The 15,248-nt window shown below is 44.2% G+C and overlaps 1 protein-coding gene across 4 annotated transcripts in view; it reads right to left on the bottom strand.

Moving 5' to 3' along the window:
* Positions 1 to 15,248, bottom strand: part of FGD3 (FYVE, RhoGEF and PH domain containing 3) — a 117,436-nt gene that overhangs the window by 78,522 nt on the left and 23,666 nt on the right. The window contains exon 1 of one of the 4 annotated variants that reach the window (XM_009688183.2): positions 5,940 to 6,199. The exons of 2 other annotated variants lie outside the window; for them this stretch is intronic. The gene's annotated coding sequence lies outside the window, so the exon portion shown is untranslated. Of the gene's footprint in view, positions 1 to 5,939; positions 6,200 to 15,248 lie in introns of those variants that run through there. One more of the 4 variants, XM_009688185.2, reaches the window with a different exon arrangement.

Genomic DNA, 15,248 nt, shown 5'->3' with positions numbered 1-15,248 from the left:
AATAGTTTCCCTTGTTTAATTTCATCCTATTTTTTCCATATAAATATGGACGCTACCATAAAAGAAGAGAAGTCCTCCTAACACAGCACTGTCAGTAAGTTTTATCCAGTGGATCCTTCTCCTAACACTGAAGTCATAAATTTCTCTGCAAGTACACTCTTGCATGACGTGGTCCCCAGGCATACGGGCTCTGCTACCGTGCCTCACAGTGAGAAGCCCTCGTGGACAACATCTGAACTTCAACCACAAATGAACTTCTGTTTTATAGCCATACGAGCATGAGTACACTTAGATGAAAGTCCCTCTGAGAGAAAGAGCTGTTTAACATAGGTACAGTCACAGGCAAGCGTGGTCAGATAGAGCCTCTGTGCTGGGTCTGGCCCAGGGCAGCCTGAGGATGCAGCAGACAAAGCCTGACTCTTGCAGACCGTACCCAGGAAAGTTTGCAAGACAGTAGAGCAGTTTTGAAGCCTGAACCTTGAAACGGCAAGACATGTGAGTAACCCCACTGGTTTCAGGGGGATTGCTCACATGAGTACAATTACAACACGCACCATGTAAACACTCACCTACATTTTTTAAAGCAGGATTAAAAATAATGATTCAGAAGTGGTTTATGGGATACAAAGTCAGCAGGACACTGGATTTTGTAAGCGTTGCTTCAACATAGAAGACAAGTTCTCCATATTTAAACTTCATGACACCTACTATTATTGGGAACTCCTCTCTGACAAGGGCTGTGATGAAGAGACATGATTACAGATGCAAATAATGGTTTCAGGAAGCCCATTTAGAGACCCATTACATACCTTATCAGTTGCAAAGCTATAGAAATGCAACTAAGAACACAAAGACAAGAGAAAGTACAGTTAGAAACTCAAAATCTAAGGTTAATACTAGATAGAAGACATTCTCCAGTACTCTGTTACCAAAGTAGAAGCCACCAGCTGTCAGTAACATTCAGCCTTTCTCCAGTCTCAGCCCTCCGTGACCTAAATATTCACCGACTAGTACTTCTATATGTTTAACTCTTTAAGGGCCCAATCAATCCTATGACCAACCGAACCTCCTGCTCTGTGTTTCTCCATCCAGGCTGCTTAACACAACACAAGAGCACTAGGCAGCCCTTTTATAAGGAAAACTTAACACCTCACAGGATTGGGCCGTGAACTCCATCAGTTCTCTGTGCGCCATAGCTGCTGACGTGCTACACTTAATTGCAACTGCCATTCACTTCGCTTTTCACAGGAACAGTTCCAAAACATAACATTTTAACACCACCAGACCATTCAGTAGCAGAAAGAAATGGTAAATACTGTGTTAGAAGGCAGAATTTAACACACGTGCAAGATACAGATGGTAGGACTGCACGTGCGGCTTTATATCACACTTAACCTGGTCTAACTGGACTACCAACAAAAGGAGTCATCCTGCCCTGCTTCCTCAACCCCACACACGCACAAAATCTTGGTCATTAGGTTTCTGTCAGATCAATAAACTGATCCAACTCTGCTTTGATCCAACTGACCCCACACACAGGGAAGTGATGTGAAAGCAGGCTGCACTTTTGGTGGGAGCCAGTGAGGCCACAGTAAGCAGAACGCGGAACTGGACTCTAAAATGTTTTCTACCTTGGCACAACCTCTAGTGCAACAATTTTGACAAGTCCTGTGCTCTGCAGAACCCTGGGAGATGGTATGATTTACAGCAACACAACTGGCCAGCATGCAGAGGCACTGTGTATCAATTACTTTCACCTAAGAACACGAAAAAGAAAAATACAGAAAAATATCTCTTGCTCTGCAACAAAATGCTTTCACTGGGAATCAGCGGTATTGAAAAACACACCAAAATATTGGGGTTTTTTGTTTTGTTTTGTTTTTAAAACAAATTCATCATTACAAACAAAATAACCACAGTTTCATCTGGCATCCTCAGACCATGAAATTTTGACCAGTCATTTGATACATTTAACCTAAGTTAAAAACAAGTTAGTTTTGATAAGCAGTGAAGCATTTTCTCCAGACCTCACTATCATTCTTGTGGCAAGGGCTTTTATAATTCCCACATTCACATTTTTAGTGGAAATGAAACTTCAGCTGATTCCATATTTAAATGAAAATATCCTATTTTGATTTTCTGGTGGAAACATGTAAGCATAAAAACATTTTGGGGGGGGAAAAAAAAAAAGATAAAGAGCACAGAACAATAGTTCTAGAAAAAAAGAACTCAATTTTAACAATGAATTGTTAATTCTGTTTTGGTGGAAGGGAGGGGGGAGAAAGTGGAAGGCATCCTATAACCTGGAGAGAATTTTTGGACCCGGGACAGGGATTATTACACAAAGGTTCTTTGTGGCAGTCTGTAAACCAGCACCCCCCTCATATTAAGAAAAGACCAAGAAGAAGATAACACTGCAAGCTACTGCCAAGCTCAAACATCAGCTTGTTCCAAACGATACTGCAAATGAACACGGGTTCCATTCTGGACCTGAGAAGACCGAAATCAAATTTTCTTTATCCCACTTCAAAAGGGACACAATGAATGGTGGGGGGAACGTCTTGATTTAGGGTGAATATCAGTGGGCTATTAAAGCACTACTGCTAACATCAGATAGTGTAAAAAGCATAATTTCCATCTCCAGGACCCTTCAGTACCATGAATCCTGCAATGACAAACAGGTTTTCAGTCATATCTGTCAAATCCCTGTAGATGTATGGATGTCCAATGGCAATGGCACATATGCGTGAGCACATCATCTCCTAACAAGTAAGAGGACAGAGCCTTCACTCCGTCTTCCTAAAAAAGCTTATCACATCACACTCACACACTTCAAACCACCCTGCTATTCCCAGGCTACACCTGAACAAGGGAGAATCTCTCACCTCTCTTCCCCTCACTACTGCAAACAGCAGGGAAGGATTGGTTGGGATTGCCTCACAGTACCAAACCTGGCTCACACGCTGGGAACAGAAGGGAGTAATTTATTCCCAAAAGCAAAACAGTGACCCTCTTGGTTAAGTAAAGAATTTAGTTAGCATGATTATCTCATCTAACTCTAATACTTCTAGGTACACAGAATAGGTAAGACCCAAAGGGAGTGATCAGTTCAGATCTACTTCTGGTCATGACTTTCAACTTTTTGCCTCTGGCACATAAGGTGGGTTTTCTAGCTTTAAGTTTCTTGAAAGCGAGGTGTGAAACCAAAGAAATCTGCATAACCCAACTCCATCAGACTCCTGTTCTTACTTGTTGTTCTCAGCATTGATTTATCTCACTGTTCTGAGCCTCTGGCTCAAATAAAAACTGCTCTCAGATACTGAAGATTAATTTCCAAAGCACTGGCTTTTCTGCACAGTTGCCACAGTCAAAATTATAATCTAAGTACTGCTAAGGAGAAAGGGAAAAAGGCTGTGTCACATAGACATGTGGTTCTTCTACGTCAAAGAAAAGGGTCCAGTTCTCCAAAGCTCTGGATAATTCCTGTTAAACATTATCTGGAGCTTCAACCCACATGTTAGATAGAACTCATCACTTTTCCAAATTAAAAAAAAAATCATTATATTATTACTTCACATGGCAGCAAGTAAAAACATCAGGTTGATGGGCGTGAGGAAAAAACCTCTGGCTCTTCATTTTCTCATGTCAGGCAGGTATGGTGACAAGAGCCTCTGTCATGTTGTATTTGCTTTTCAATGGACTTAATACTGAAACACGCTTGCAACTGACACAAGGGCAGGTAAACCCATATGTTCTTGGAAGGTGTCTGAGACACTATGCTTCTCCTCAAGATTTACACAGGATAAGGCACAAGTGACAACTACAATGTTGTTTTACTTCAATTTATCCAAATTACAATGGGGGTTTTCCCCTCAAGAATTATGATATCTTAAAAGTGTTTAATCACCCTCTTATGCTGACACTGAAAGGTCACCTACACCATCTCCACAGAACATCTCCTACACACGCAGCAGCTTACTGCACGTTATTCCACTCACTCCACTATAAATTACACAGACCGCTCTTACAAACAGGAAACAAATACCTCCACTCCCATCCCAGAAACCCTGCTGAGAGAAGGCAGGAGAAAGCACTAGGGAAAGATCTCCAGAAAATATGTCTGCTCTTCAGAGGGGACACTCCCTAGAAGATTCGCGAATTAGCTTGGTCACCTCAAAACACTGACCCCAAAGTGAGCCTGTCTCAGTCAGTGCGCATGCCAACAACCGTGGGAGAGGGGACCAGGCTCCAGATGGTCTCCCACCACTGCCAACCAAGCGTCTTAGATGCTAAGCCACAGGCACTGTTGCTCCTTGCACACCCTCTCTAACATGGTGAATCTTTCATTCCTTTCTAAACAGAGCCATCATCTCAGGAGAGCTTCAAGTGCCCTGTACAGACTCACCTACAGCAGGCTGGAAAAAACTGAGTGGTGAAATTTGAACAGTCTGAGATAGAGGAGGAAACTGAACTAAGTCTCACCCACCCTGGATCTTTAGTCAGCCCCAAAGAGCAGGAAGGAACGGCTATCGCAGCCGTCTTGTGAGCAGCCTGACCCTGTCCACATGTGGTACGTACATTCAGTACCCTGCGCAAGAAAGGTAGAAGAGTGCTTTGTTTCTTGACCATGATTGGCCTTTTTTTTTGCCCCATCCTCTAGCTAGCGCCAAGTCCAGCCTTGTCTGAACAGATATGCTCTTATGGATTAGCTTATATATAACTTTCAGCAGTCCCCAGACTCGCCATGTCCCACGGGGCAATGCCACTGTAACACAGGAACCTCCAGGACCATGCAGGAGCTCAGCAGAAATTTTCAGGGTTGCAACACTGGACTCACAGGAAATGTAAACACCTAACTCTTACTGGAGGTGCTAATGTCCCTGTTTGGATCCCACCTTAGTTCTATAGTACATTATAAATATATTTTTATATACACTGTGTATACTGAACAGTGTTTAATCAGTAAAACCCTACAAACAGTTTACCTTGTTAAAAGCACCGTACCAGCAGGAGCTGTAAGATATTCCTTCAGACATTTCAGAAAGCATAAATGACAAATAGTCAAAAAATAACAAAACAGAAAAGGGGTAGAGGGAAAAATCTGATCCAGGTCCCCATGTTGTCATGGTGACTTTACAGCCATTATGTACTTCAGACACATTCAGAAGAAAGCTACATTTTTACACCTCCCCAGCCAAATAACATGAGGAAAAACAAAAATCCTGCCAGCTTGTCACAAGCCAATCAAACGGCAACACAATTCTTTGATCAGGCATCGTCTCTAGAATATTTTAATCGATACTATGATTGCACTGTGATTCATGTGCTTAGATAACAGGAAAACAGAAACAAGCAGAAAACTAAACACAATAAGCTGTCAAATTTATCATACAAAACGAGGACGCTTTGAAATGTTTCTGACAATTGCTGTATTAGACAGATGTTTCTGCTCTCAGAACGTTTAAAAATAATTACTTACAAAATCATTTCATTCCTCCCAATTTGCAGATACTGTTTGCAAGCAATTGGTTTTCTTTTACCAAGTACTACTAGCTCCACATGCCACTCTCATCACACACAGCAAACAAATAGCCTTAGCCTGCTCCAATATAATAAAATCCTCTCAATATCTACACGGAAATGCTGCACAAATACGGATTTTGGAAAGCACGCACTGTCAAGATCATAAAATCAATCCAGCTCATTACAGCAGCAAACACAGCACATGCTATACCACCAGATTTTCAATTGCTCGCACAGAACACACACTGTTAAATGCCGCTAAATATGCCCACTTCTACCCCAATAAAAGACAAACGCATAATACACTCAAAGAGCAGGCATCTGTTAAGACACCATTTTCTAAATGATACCTGAAAAGACATTAAGGACTCCATGAGAAAGCAAGATTTGCAACAGATCCCAGCACGAGCACTTACCAGCCGTTCACCAGCAAAGCGCGGCCAGCCATCTGCCCGGCTCCCCCCGCCCCGAAGCCGCGGCAGTAAATTGCCACATTCACTTCACAGAACGGCAGTTCTGCGAGCCCCCTCCCTCCAAGTTAATCAATTAACGAAGCCCGACTGTTTTTCCTTACTAAGCAGCGTACGGACACTAGGTCACTTGAAGGTTGCCCGTTCCTTCCTGCTTTTGGGCCTCCCAAATAATAACTGCTCATCCAGATTCAGCCTTCCCCCCCCCGCCCCTTATATATTCACTCAAAGCTGCAGGAATACACTCAGCCCTTGACAATGCCAGCTTGCACGATGAAAGAGCAAAAGTAGTTTTCAGGCTGCAGAATGCCTTCGACGGGTTTCCATGGAAATAACTGTGGGAAGGGGAGGGGGCTCGCCGGACCACAGCGCTGCTACTAAATGGAGCCGCGCTGAAGGACGGCGGAGCGGGCGCTCTACAACAGCGCAGGGCTGGGGCACAACACGCCTTTTACGGCTACTACTGTAACCCCACCTGTGCTCACTTTCCTTTGTAAAAAAGGAACGCAGCTAAGGAACACATGCAAGCCTACTTCAAAAAAAGCTGAACTTCTCTGGGAGGGAAAGGGCAGCGCTGTCTGAAATGAGCGCTCTCATTAGGGCTCTCCAGAAAGAAGTTAAAAAACTGGAAAATAATTTTATTTACATATTGAAATTTGCACGGATGGGAATTAATGTTCAAATTTTGATTAAAAATTGGTTGACAAGGGTGAACCTGTTGCAAAGCGAAGACTTTACTAAGGATGACTAGCTTCAGGGAAGCGTGATAAGGAGCATCGTCTTACTAAAATGCAGGGTAGCGTTTCTGCTACTGGCAATTATAATGCATATTTTGAAATATATTGCCCCAGTGATTTCGCTTTTGTCAGGAGAACCCAGAAAAAGCAATAATCAAAGGCAAAGTGGGAAAAGTCAGCACCGTCCCACTGCTACACCGACCGCTCCTACGGCAGGAGCTGCGCTGGCAGTACTGAAGCTGCCCTCGCCCACCTCAGGTCTTGCCAAACACCCGCTAAAAGCCAACCAAAATACTCCATGGAAGACTGAGGCCTGGCACCAAAGTCCCCGCAAGCACAGCTAATACAATTTCAGTGATGTGCTTCTAAGGCATTGCGTAAGGCACTGAAATCTAAAAGTAAGTTGGAAACGGTATTTTGAGGCAATTATGCTAGGGCACATCGGGCCAAAGCTGTGCTCACGTACGCCGCAGTCTGCACTAAACACAGCTTTAAAGGCTGCTACTATCATCATGAGGAGATTGTGAAAAACAGAGAAGAAAAGAAAGCGAGTTGCAAAATACACGTGCAACACAAAATACACGTGCAACGCAGACGCTATATATAGCGGCACTAATGCTTCTAACCAAAGGGCAAGACTCACTTTCCAATAGTTGCCATAAAGGAACATCAACTTTTGCAGACATCAGCCTGCTGCTCTTAAAATGACAAACTTTGCATGCTGGAAAGTACCCACGTGCTCTCCTGGAATACACAGGTATTCCTACAGTTTCTTTTTTCCATTTTTTTTTTTTTAAGCTAGAAGTTGTTAAATGAAGAGCACCCCCGTCGCACACCAGACCTCCTGCCTCCTCAGCTTCCTCGAGGACACGAAGAAGCCTGGCGCACGCAGCAGACTATTTCCGATGCGTCAGCGCAGGGAGCAGCGGCGGGGCGGCACCGGGGAACCCCCTCTACCACAGAATGGCCGAGGTGGGAAGGGACCTCTGGAGACCATCTAGTCCAACCCCCCTGCTCAAGCAGGGTCCTCTAGAGCACATTTCCCAGGATCGCATCCAGACGGGTTTGGAATATCTCCAGCGAAGGAGACTCCCCACAACCGCTTCGCTCGTTTTCACCAGGCTGCTTTAAAGACGGGGCAAGCCAGGCAGAGACAGGAGGAGGGAGCAGAGCTGGGGGCAGCCGAGGCGAAGGGCCCGCGAGAGGCGCTGCCAGGCCGCAGGGCGGGCGGCGGGAAGCCGGGCCAGAGCGCAGGGAGTTTCCCCGCGCCAAGTCCCGGCCGGGGCGGCCCAGGGGGCCACCGATAACAGTGACCGCACGCAGGGGACAAGGAGACACTACCGGGCTCGTAGGGCCCCCCAGAAAGGTGGCTGGTATCTCCCACTCGCGGCGGGGGAGCCGGAGAAAAACTGGAGGGGAAGATACCCTGAAGACGGGGTGCCTCTGCAGACTTCTCGCTCGCTGCAGCCCTTTCTGCCTTCCTCGGCGACAGCCCTAGCTGCGTCGCTTGGACGAGCTGAACTTTGGGGGGGGGGGGGGGTGGAAAAAAGCATAAAGAAGAGTTTTCCCAGAAAGATCTCAGAGCAGGAAAGGCAGCTAACGCTATATTAATACACACAGCACGCCTCGAAGACAGGCGGCGGGCGACTCGACCGTGTGTTTGCCCCCCCCATCGATGAGGCCGTTCGGGGGCCCAGCAAGGGAGGAGGCCGAGGGGAGGCGGCAGCCCAGCTCGCCCCGGGCGAGGGGGAGCGGGGCCGAGCGGCGCCTGAGGCGGCCGCCGCGCTCGCCCGCCTCAGCCGAGCGCCCTCTCCACGCACCAGCGCCCGCGCAGGCCCCCCCCTTGCCCCGGCCACAAGTCCAAAGAGCGTAGCACACAGACAACGCAGCTCCTAATTATTTTATGACATCACCGTATAAAAAAAAAAATAAACAAAGCTTTGCTGATCACACAGTACCCAAATTACACGGCGCGTGGCTCTCTGGGCTTTCCTGTGCTCCTACAGCTGCCCCCGTCATTACAGCTTTATAACCACTAAGAGCAAAGTTTCACTCTAAGCAAAACCCCGCTCTCTTAGCGAGCTCAAGGAAAAGCTCAGGGCAGCGCTAGATCTGCCAACGCAAACACAGCAGAACATCGTCAAACGCCAACTGCCACGAGCAAACAACGCGGAAGGGCTAAAAAGGCCTAAAACTCCCAGCAGCCAGGAACCGGAGGAGCCCGGCTACTCTGAGAGCCGGCAGGCAAAGGCGAAGCTCCGCTCGTTTCGTGCGCGAAGCAGGCGTCTTGCACGAGGTCTGGGCGCTGGCACAAGCCGCGCAGCTCACGCGGCCCACCTAGGCTTAGGCGTTTCCGACGCGAGCCCTCACGCTGGCTCCGGTTTCCACCGTGCCATGGCGGCAGCACTGGCCCTTAGCTCCTTCATCAAACTAGTCAGAAATGAGCCAGCAGCCTCCAGAGTAACGAGGAGGCTCAATTCCTCTAGAAACCAGGTTAAAAACTACCGCACTACCGGGGGGAGCTCGCAAATTCAGATGGGAGCAGCGCAGATGTACTCCAGCTGTCTTTAAAAGGTAGGCTGGCAGGAGAAGACAACGGTGGCAACTGGGACGCAGCAGAAGACCAAAAATTTGCTGGAATAACGTATTCCTTGACCTCTGCTTCTAATCAAATGTACAGATATGTGTGTGCGTGTGTATATACATATGTATATTTATATAGTCATATGTACATATATGGTTCGAGTCATGTGTATGTATGTGTATATTATACATATTATATACATATTATACATACACATGCATACATGTGTACACACACTATATATAAATATACACACGTATTATACATACATATATACAGACACACACATATATGTATGTGTGTATATATCATACATATCCAAGTATTCCTAGAAATGAGAGCCAGGAGGCTTCTTAGAGTCGCTGAACCAGAAAAGCATTCCTGTTTTAGGCTCTGCAACAGCTAAACAGCAATCGACTCTTCCAAGCATACGTTCCCGTGATTAAGTGGCTAATACCCCTGAGCTTGAGGAAAGTAACATACATATCATACCACGTTTCCTAGTAACAAGGCAAGATATCAGATGTGCAATGCTGAGAAAAAAAAAAAAAGACAGACTTTTTTAAACACTTTTTTTTATGTTTATCCTATCTCAGTGAAAGAAAGGACAAATGGATGGCTATTTATTCCTATGTGATCCTTTTGTAATCTTCTTGAAGCTTTTTATTAGAATTGTTCTCACTCAAAGAAATGAAAAATTAATCTCCTAGTTGCTGGTAGCTTTTAGATTATTGATAACCTCTTGCCAGAAGAAAAAAAGAAATATAATTAAAAAAGAAAAGGTCATCATTAACACTTAAGTCATAAAGCATAAACTAACACTTCAAATCAAGTACACAGCAAAACAAGGAACAAAGAGATACCTGATATTTATTTAATACTGACAGCTACATTCACCTGCGAGTGAAACAAAGGAAAGCATTGTCAGCTGGCATAACTGCCACACTAGTATTTGCTAGAGACACTTGATTTGCTAAGTATTAATAGTATCAGTAGTTTCATGCAGCAAGATTCAGCAGAAACCCCCAGAGAACACAGAGAGAATCATTCAAGCCATAGGGTAAGATTCTGCTAGAGAGAGATATTTTTGAAGGCAGTAAAAACATTTTACTAACAAACACAACATTTACAACCGTCATTGTGTCTCAGAGCTAGACAAGTGCACCGTGTGAACACATTACAGCTTCTCAAGCAAAATGACTAAAAGTGAAATAACACACCGGTTCACGGAAGTGGAGATTTATAGAAGTAGCCATTATATATAGGGATAGTCTGTGTTTTGCAACGTGTATTTTTACGTTTTTCTCCTGATCGAAGCTGCCTGTGTGGACAGCTAGGCAATTCAGAATGCTTCTTTATGAGCCCTATAGTTTTGCTACACATTCTGATCTAGGCCAAAGTCACTAGAAAATAAATGGAAGCAATTGTAATAAGGTTTAATAAGGTTACTTTTCAAAACCTTCTGTAAGGTTTCACCATTTTAAAACCCATCTGTTCTAATGGCCAACAGCAGTGAAATTCCTCATATGAGCCAAAAAGGCTTCCAGATGCTACCCTAGAAATTAAGGCTGGTTTAAAATATTAATGAAGAAAATCTTTATTAAGCAGTGTTTATCTCTCCCCCCCCCCCGGCAATATCTGCAGTTTCTGCAGTGACATTTGCAAGTTTAAAACACAGCTGTTCCAGTCAACCCAGGAGTTTCCTTGGTGGTACGAAGACTGTGACTGCTTGTGTCATTGTTGAGTTGCAACTTAATTTTTGCAAACAGAATAAATTTTGAGAAAATGGAACTAGCTGTGCTGTCAGTCAGCTCTGCTGCCAAAACACACTCCTGCGAGAGCTCCTCCATGGCACATGCATCTTTCAGCTGAACATCTATGAATTTGGGGTGGGAAGGAGGAATGACTGGTTGGTTGGGGACTGTTCTGGAGGGAGTAGGCACTTGCTGCAGTTCAGCACTCGGCATGACCGCGCTGCCACCATGGTCCTTGCCAAGAGACACCTCGTCCTGCTTCCTACCAGCACAGCCAGCCCAGCCAGCGCTCTCGCCCACTGTGACCCTCGGGCGACCACAGCTAAATGCGATGGGGGCCGGGAAGCTCCCCCCTCACAGTCTACTTACCTCTTTTAAAGGATAAACTCAGGCTTTTAAGGTTGAAACCAAGCCTCCCACACTTGAGACACCTTTTTCATGGAGGAAAATTAAACTATTTAACTCTGAAAATAAGTAATGTAGTTAATAGTTACAGAACGCATGTAGAACTGAATTTCCCAAATCATCTCCATGGGCCAAATCTGTACTAGGCTTAAACAAACTAAATAGAAATATTGTCCTGGACACGTGGATTTCTGCAATTTTAAATACTTCCCCTTAAGATCCTGGAGAAAGAAAGAGAGACGTTTAAGCTTAAGTCACTTTTAGGGTGTGACTGGTGTTAAGAGAAGGTTACATACCCAAATAACTTCAGCTACTTAATTTGCTACTTATTTCTTATAAACTTAAAAAAAATTATTCTGCAATAAAACTATGTGAATGAGTCATTGTAAGACATCTTTGATACATCCATTTTATACCACATGTTCAGTAAATGCATCACATTTCATTGTACTAACAGTTAGTCACAGACTATATTTACAGGCAATGTTGATAATTGCCTTTAAACAGCAAGCACGCTTATTAGAGATTTTAAACTTCAGATTTCATGTTGCCAAAACGCCCCGACCAAGAAAGGTATGCCTAAAAAGAGTCAGGCGAAACAGAGCCACGAGAAATGGGGAAAGGGCGGAAGCTGGCTTAGTTCCCTGGCAGTACCATTAAATGAAATGGATCAGAAATGAGTATGAAAGGTGTGAAGTGCATTTTTCCTTTCTTCTTTTATCTGCTTGCTCAGCATACCCTTTGAAATTAACTAGCACTTTCATGAGGTCCCAAACATCTATGAGGTCACTTATGTGAGCTTTATAATTTCTCCTAAAACAATGGAAAAGAGGAACAAAACTGGAAGGAAGAAACAATAAAATGACTTGCGTATTCACTTACAGTTGACTTTGCAATTTCTAATTTGGCTTTATCAGGACAAAAGCCCATGGACTCACTTCCTCGAACCTCCAGTTTCCAGTGAAACTCATTATTAAAACACAGAGTTTTAAATAGACCGTGACTTCACAAAAAACAAAGATAGCTTTTGTATGAGGGGAAACGCAGTTGGGTACTTGGAACCGTTCTCAACACTGAACAGCTTTAACAGGAGCTTGAGTCAGGCCAAGTCCTTACATACACACATCTATACATATCTGCCTCAATTACCATTACCTTTAATAACTCTGTACTTACAGAGAGGTAATTTGCTGCTGCTACATAATCATAAAAAATTACTGTGTCTGTTTTCAGAGCAAAAGGAATAAATACTTATTCACAAACAACACTGCAATGAACAATTTTCTTCCAACAACTTCAATCTCTGCTTCCACAGCAGACAGTGCAACAGAGGAGCACCTTGCATAACTCAGGCTGTGAGGTCCTGAATCATCCTGGTGTTAGGAAAAAAGTCCAGCAGCAGAGACAGGCTAAAAAAGGCTCATTCACTTTTATTTATTTTGATGCATACAAAGTGGAGAACTTAATCTGTGGATCCTTCCTAGAGCAGCTCATGGTGCAAACAGGTAGAATCCAGCTTCCCTTGAGGCTGCATTTTCTAAAGCTACCTCAGCTTTACCCCATCCTCTGCGCAGTGCTGCCCACAGCCTGCCCCGCAGCATCTACAGGGGCATTTCACTGCAAAAATCCCCCAGCGGTCCCCCCGCCGCCAGCTCTCCGCTGCTGTGGCGCTGGGGGCGCAGAGGGCTCCTCTCCAGGGAGCTCAGACGCACCTGTGAAAAGCAGTAACTGGGGAAAGGGCGCAGGGGGATCTGGAGAGGCGGAGGAAAGAAGGGGCAGTGAAGAGAAAGGATGGGATTCTCTGCAATTAGATCTATGCTAGCTTTTTATGTACATGCACGTATGCATCCCATCTTTTGTGTTTACTTGGACTTCACCATTTTTTTGGAAGCTGGCAGTACCTGCAGCTATGCACACATCCGGGACCTGGTACACCGGCTCTTGTTCCTGGTTAGAGCACTTTGATAGCAGCTTGTTTGACCATTTTCTAGCATTAATTTTACTATTTCTGGAATTGTTAGATGCTTTTGCAAAGGAAAGCAGAGCCCACTGTACAGGGCACTGTACAAATATAAGCTAAAAACAATCTTTGTTCACAGTCCAAACAGAGAATGCTTGAAAAAAGAAAAAAAAAAAAGTGTTGCTAAGGTTTCACAGCGGGAGCAAGGACTGCGGTCCAGTGGTCCTCCTGCTCTCAAGGCCTGTGACAGGGCTGCTCTCCCCTCCGGCAGGGGCTAGTTAGAGTAGTGTTGTTTCACAGAAGGAGTAACTGGGTGCCTTTGTTTTCCCACCACCACTGCCCCACTCCCCAAAGGAAATAAATATAGTATATGCACCTCCAATGCACGCAACTCCTCGCTGGCACAAGGCAGGTAGGGAAATTCTTGTGGGAATCCCCTGCTAAAACACTGGCAGAACTTCACTAGCACTGCAAAAATCGAATCCCTACATAAGTCATGGTCCAATGAAAACAGAATATGCAGTATTACAGAAAAAATGTAAAGGAGTATGCAGAGAATAGACACTATGCAGAGAACTTATGACCATAGCAGCATCTCATACAAGAAGAAATAAAAAGAACACAGCATTCTACCATGCAGACCCATTCGTAGCGAGCAGTGAGTATATTTGTAAAGAAACTGTTCTCTTAAAAGATCTGAATTAGTCTTTCCAAGCAAAACTTCAAGCCTTTCAAAGAACTTGCTCGGCCTTCATGCTACATTGAAGCAGAGTCATTCCACAGCTAGCGCTGCAAGTTTTAAAGTTTCAAAGGTCCTTCCCACAAGTAGAAAAACACTGGATTTACTTTCACAACTCTTAAAAATTGCTTTTGAAGGTATCCATTGGCACATGGAAAGAGGCTGGTGGGCTCCCATACAGATTTATACCAAAATAAAATTATACAGAATAGAAACCACATTGTTAAAAGGATGTAAATATGTAAATAGGTGATGTGCTAAACAGAGGCTGAGTCTCATCCTCACGCGCTGCCCAAAATACAGCAGTCTTGGCCTACGTAATTAAAGGGTTTAACAGTCCCATAGGAATTACTGCATTGCAGAGTAACATCTACTTTGCATGAGTAAAGGTGACAGCACTCCGTAACACCACGGTCATCTCATCTGTGCTAAGTTTCAGATTCAGTGTCCTCACTCACTCAGGGTCCTGAGGTAGGACACTACACTCCTTTATTCAGAGGAAATACCCATTGGAGCCATAGGCCTTCTGCTCTCTCTCTTACTCTGTTTTGATATTGATTCAAGGACAACAAAAACAGTGTTAGACAAATTACTCTGCGGAAGGTTGCGTAGCAGCATAGAGACTGTGATTATATTAACAATTTGAGTATGGTCTATTACTCTATTACTGATTTACATCAAAATACTCTCGCATTCAAAGCTTTCTTCAGCAGTTTTTGCAATTTTCTGTACATGTGCATATTTTCACGTAAAACAAATCAAAAGTTCCCTTTTTTCTTTATTGTGAAGAGAAGGGTTACAATTCACTGAATTGCTCATTTTTCTACCAGGCTTAAGAGGTACAAATGACCTAGATTCTTTGCCAGGAACCAGCAGCAGCAGCATGCTTGCCTGGCATGGCAAATCAGTGCATCTTGCTAAACCAAGGTAAAAGTTTAAATCTTATTGCTGCAAAGAAGAAAAAAAAAAAACTGTTGGCAGTCCTATTAATTTCTGTATTACATCAAATAAAAATCAGTGCTTCTAAGAGGATGTGTAAAATTATGGCCAGTTCAAGCCTGTAGTTTCTAGAGCCT

The sequence above is a fragment of the Struthio camelus genome, chromosome 14 (assembly GCF_040807025.1).
Source record: "Struthio camelus isolate bStrCam1 chromosome 14, bStrCam1.hap1, whole genome shotgun sequence".
Lineage (NCBI taxonomy): Eukaryota > Metazoa > Chordata > Aves > Struthioniformes > Struthionidae > Struthio > Struthio camelus.
The sequence above is the reverse complement of the archived record's forward strand: the minus strand, read 5'-3'. Positions and strand labels throughout refer to the sequence as shown.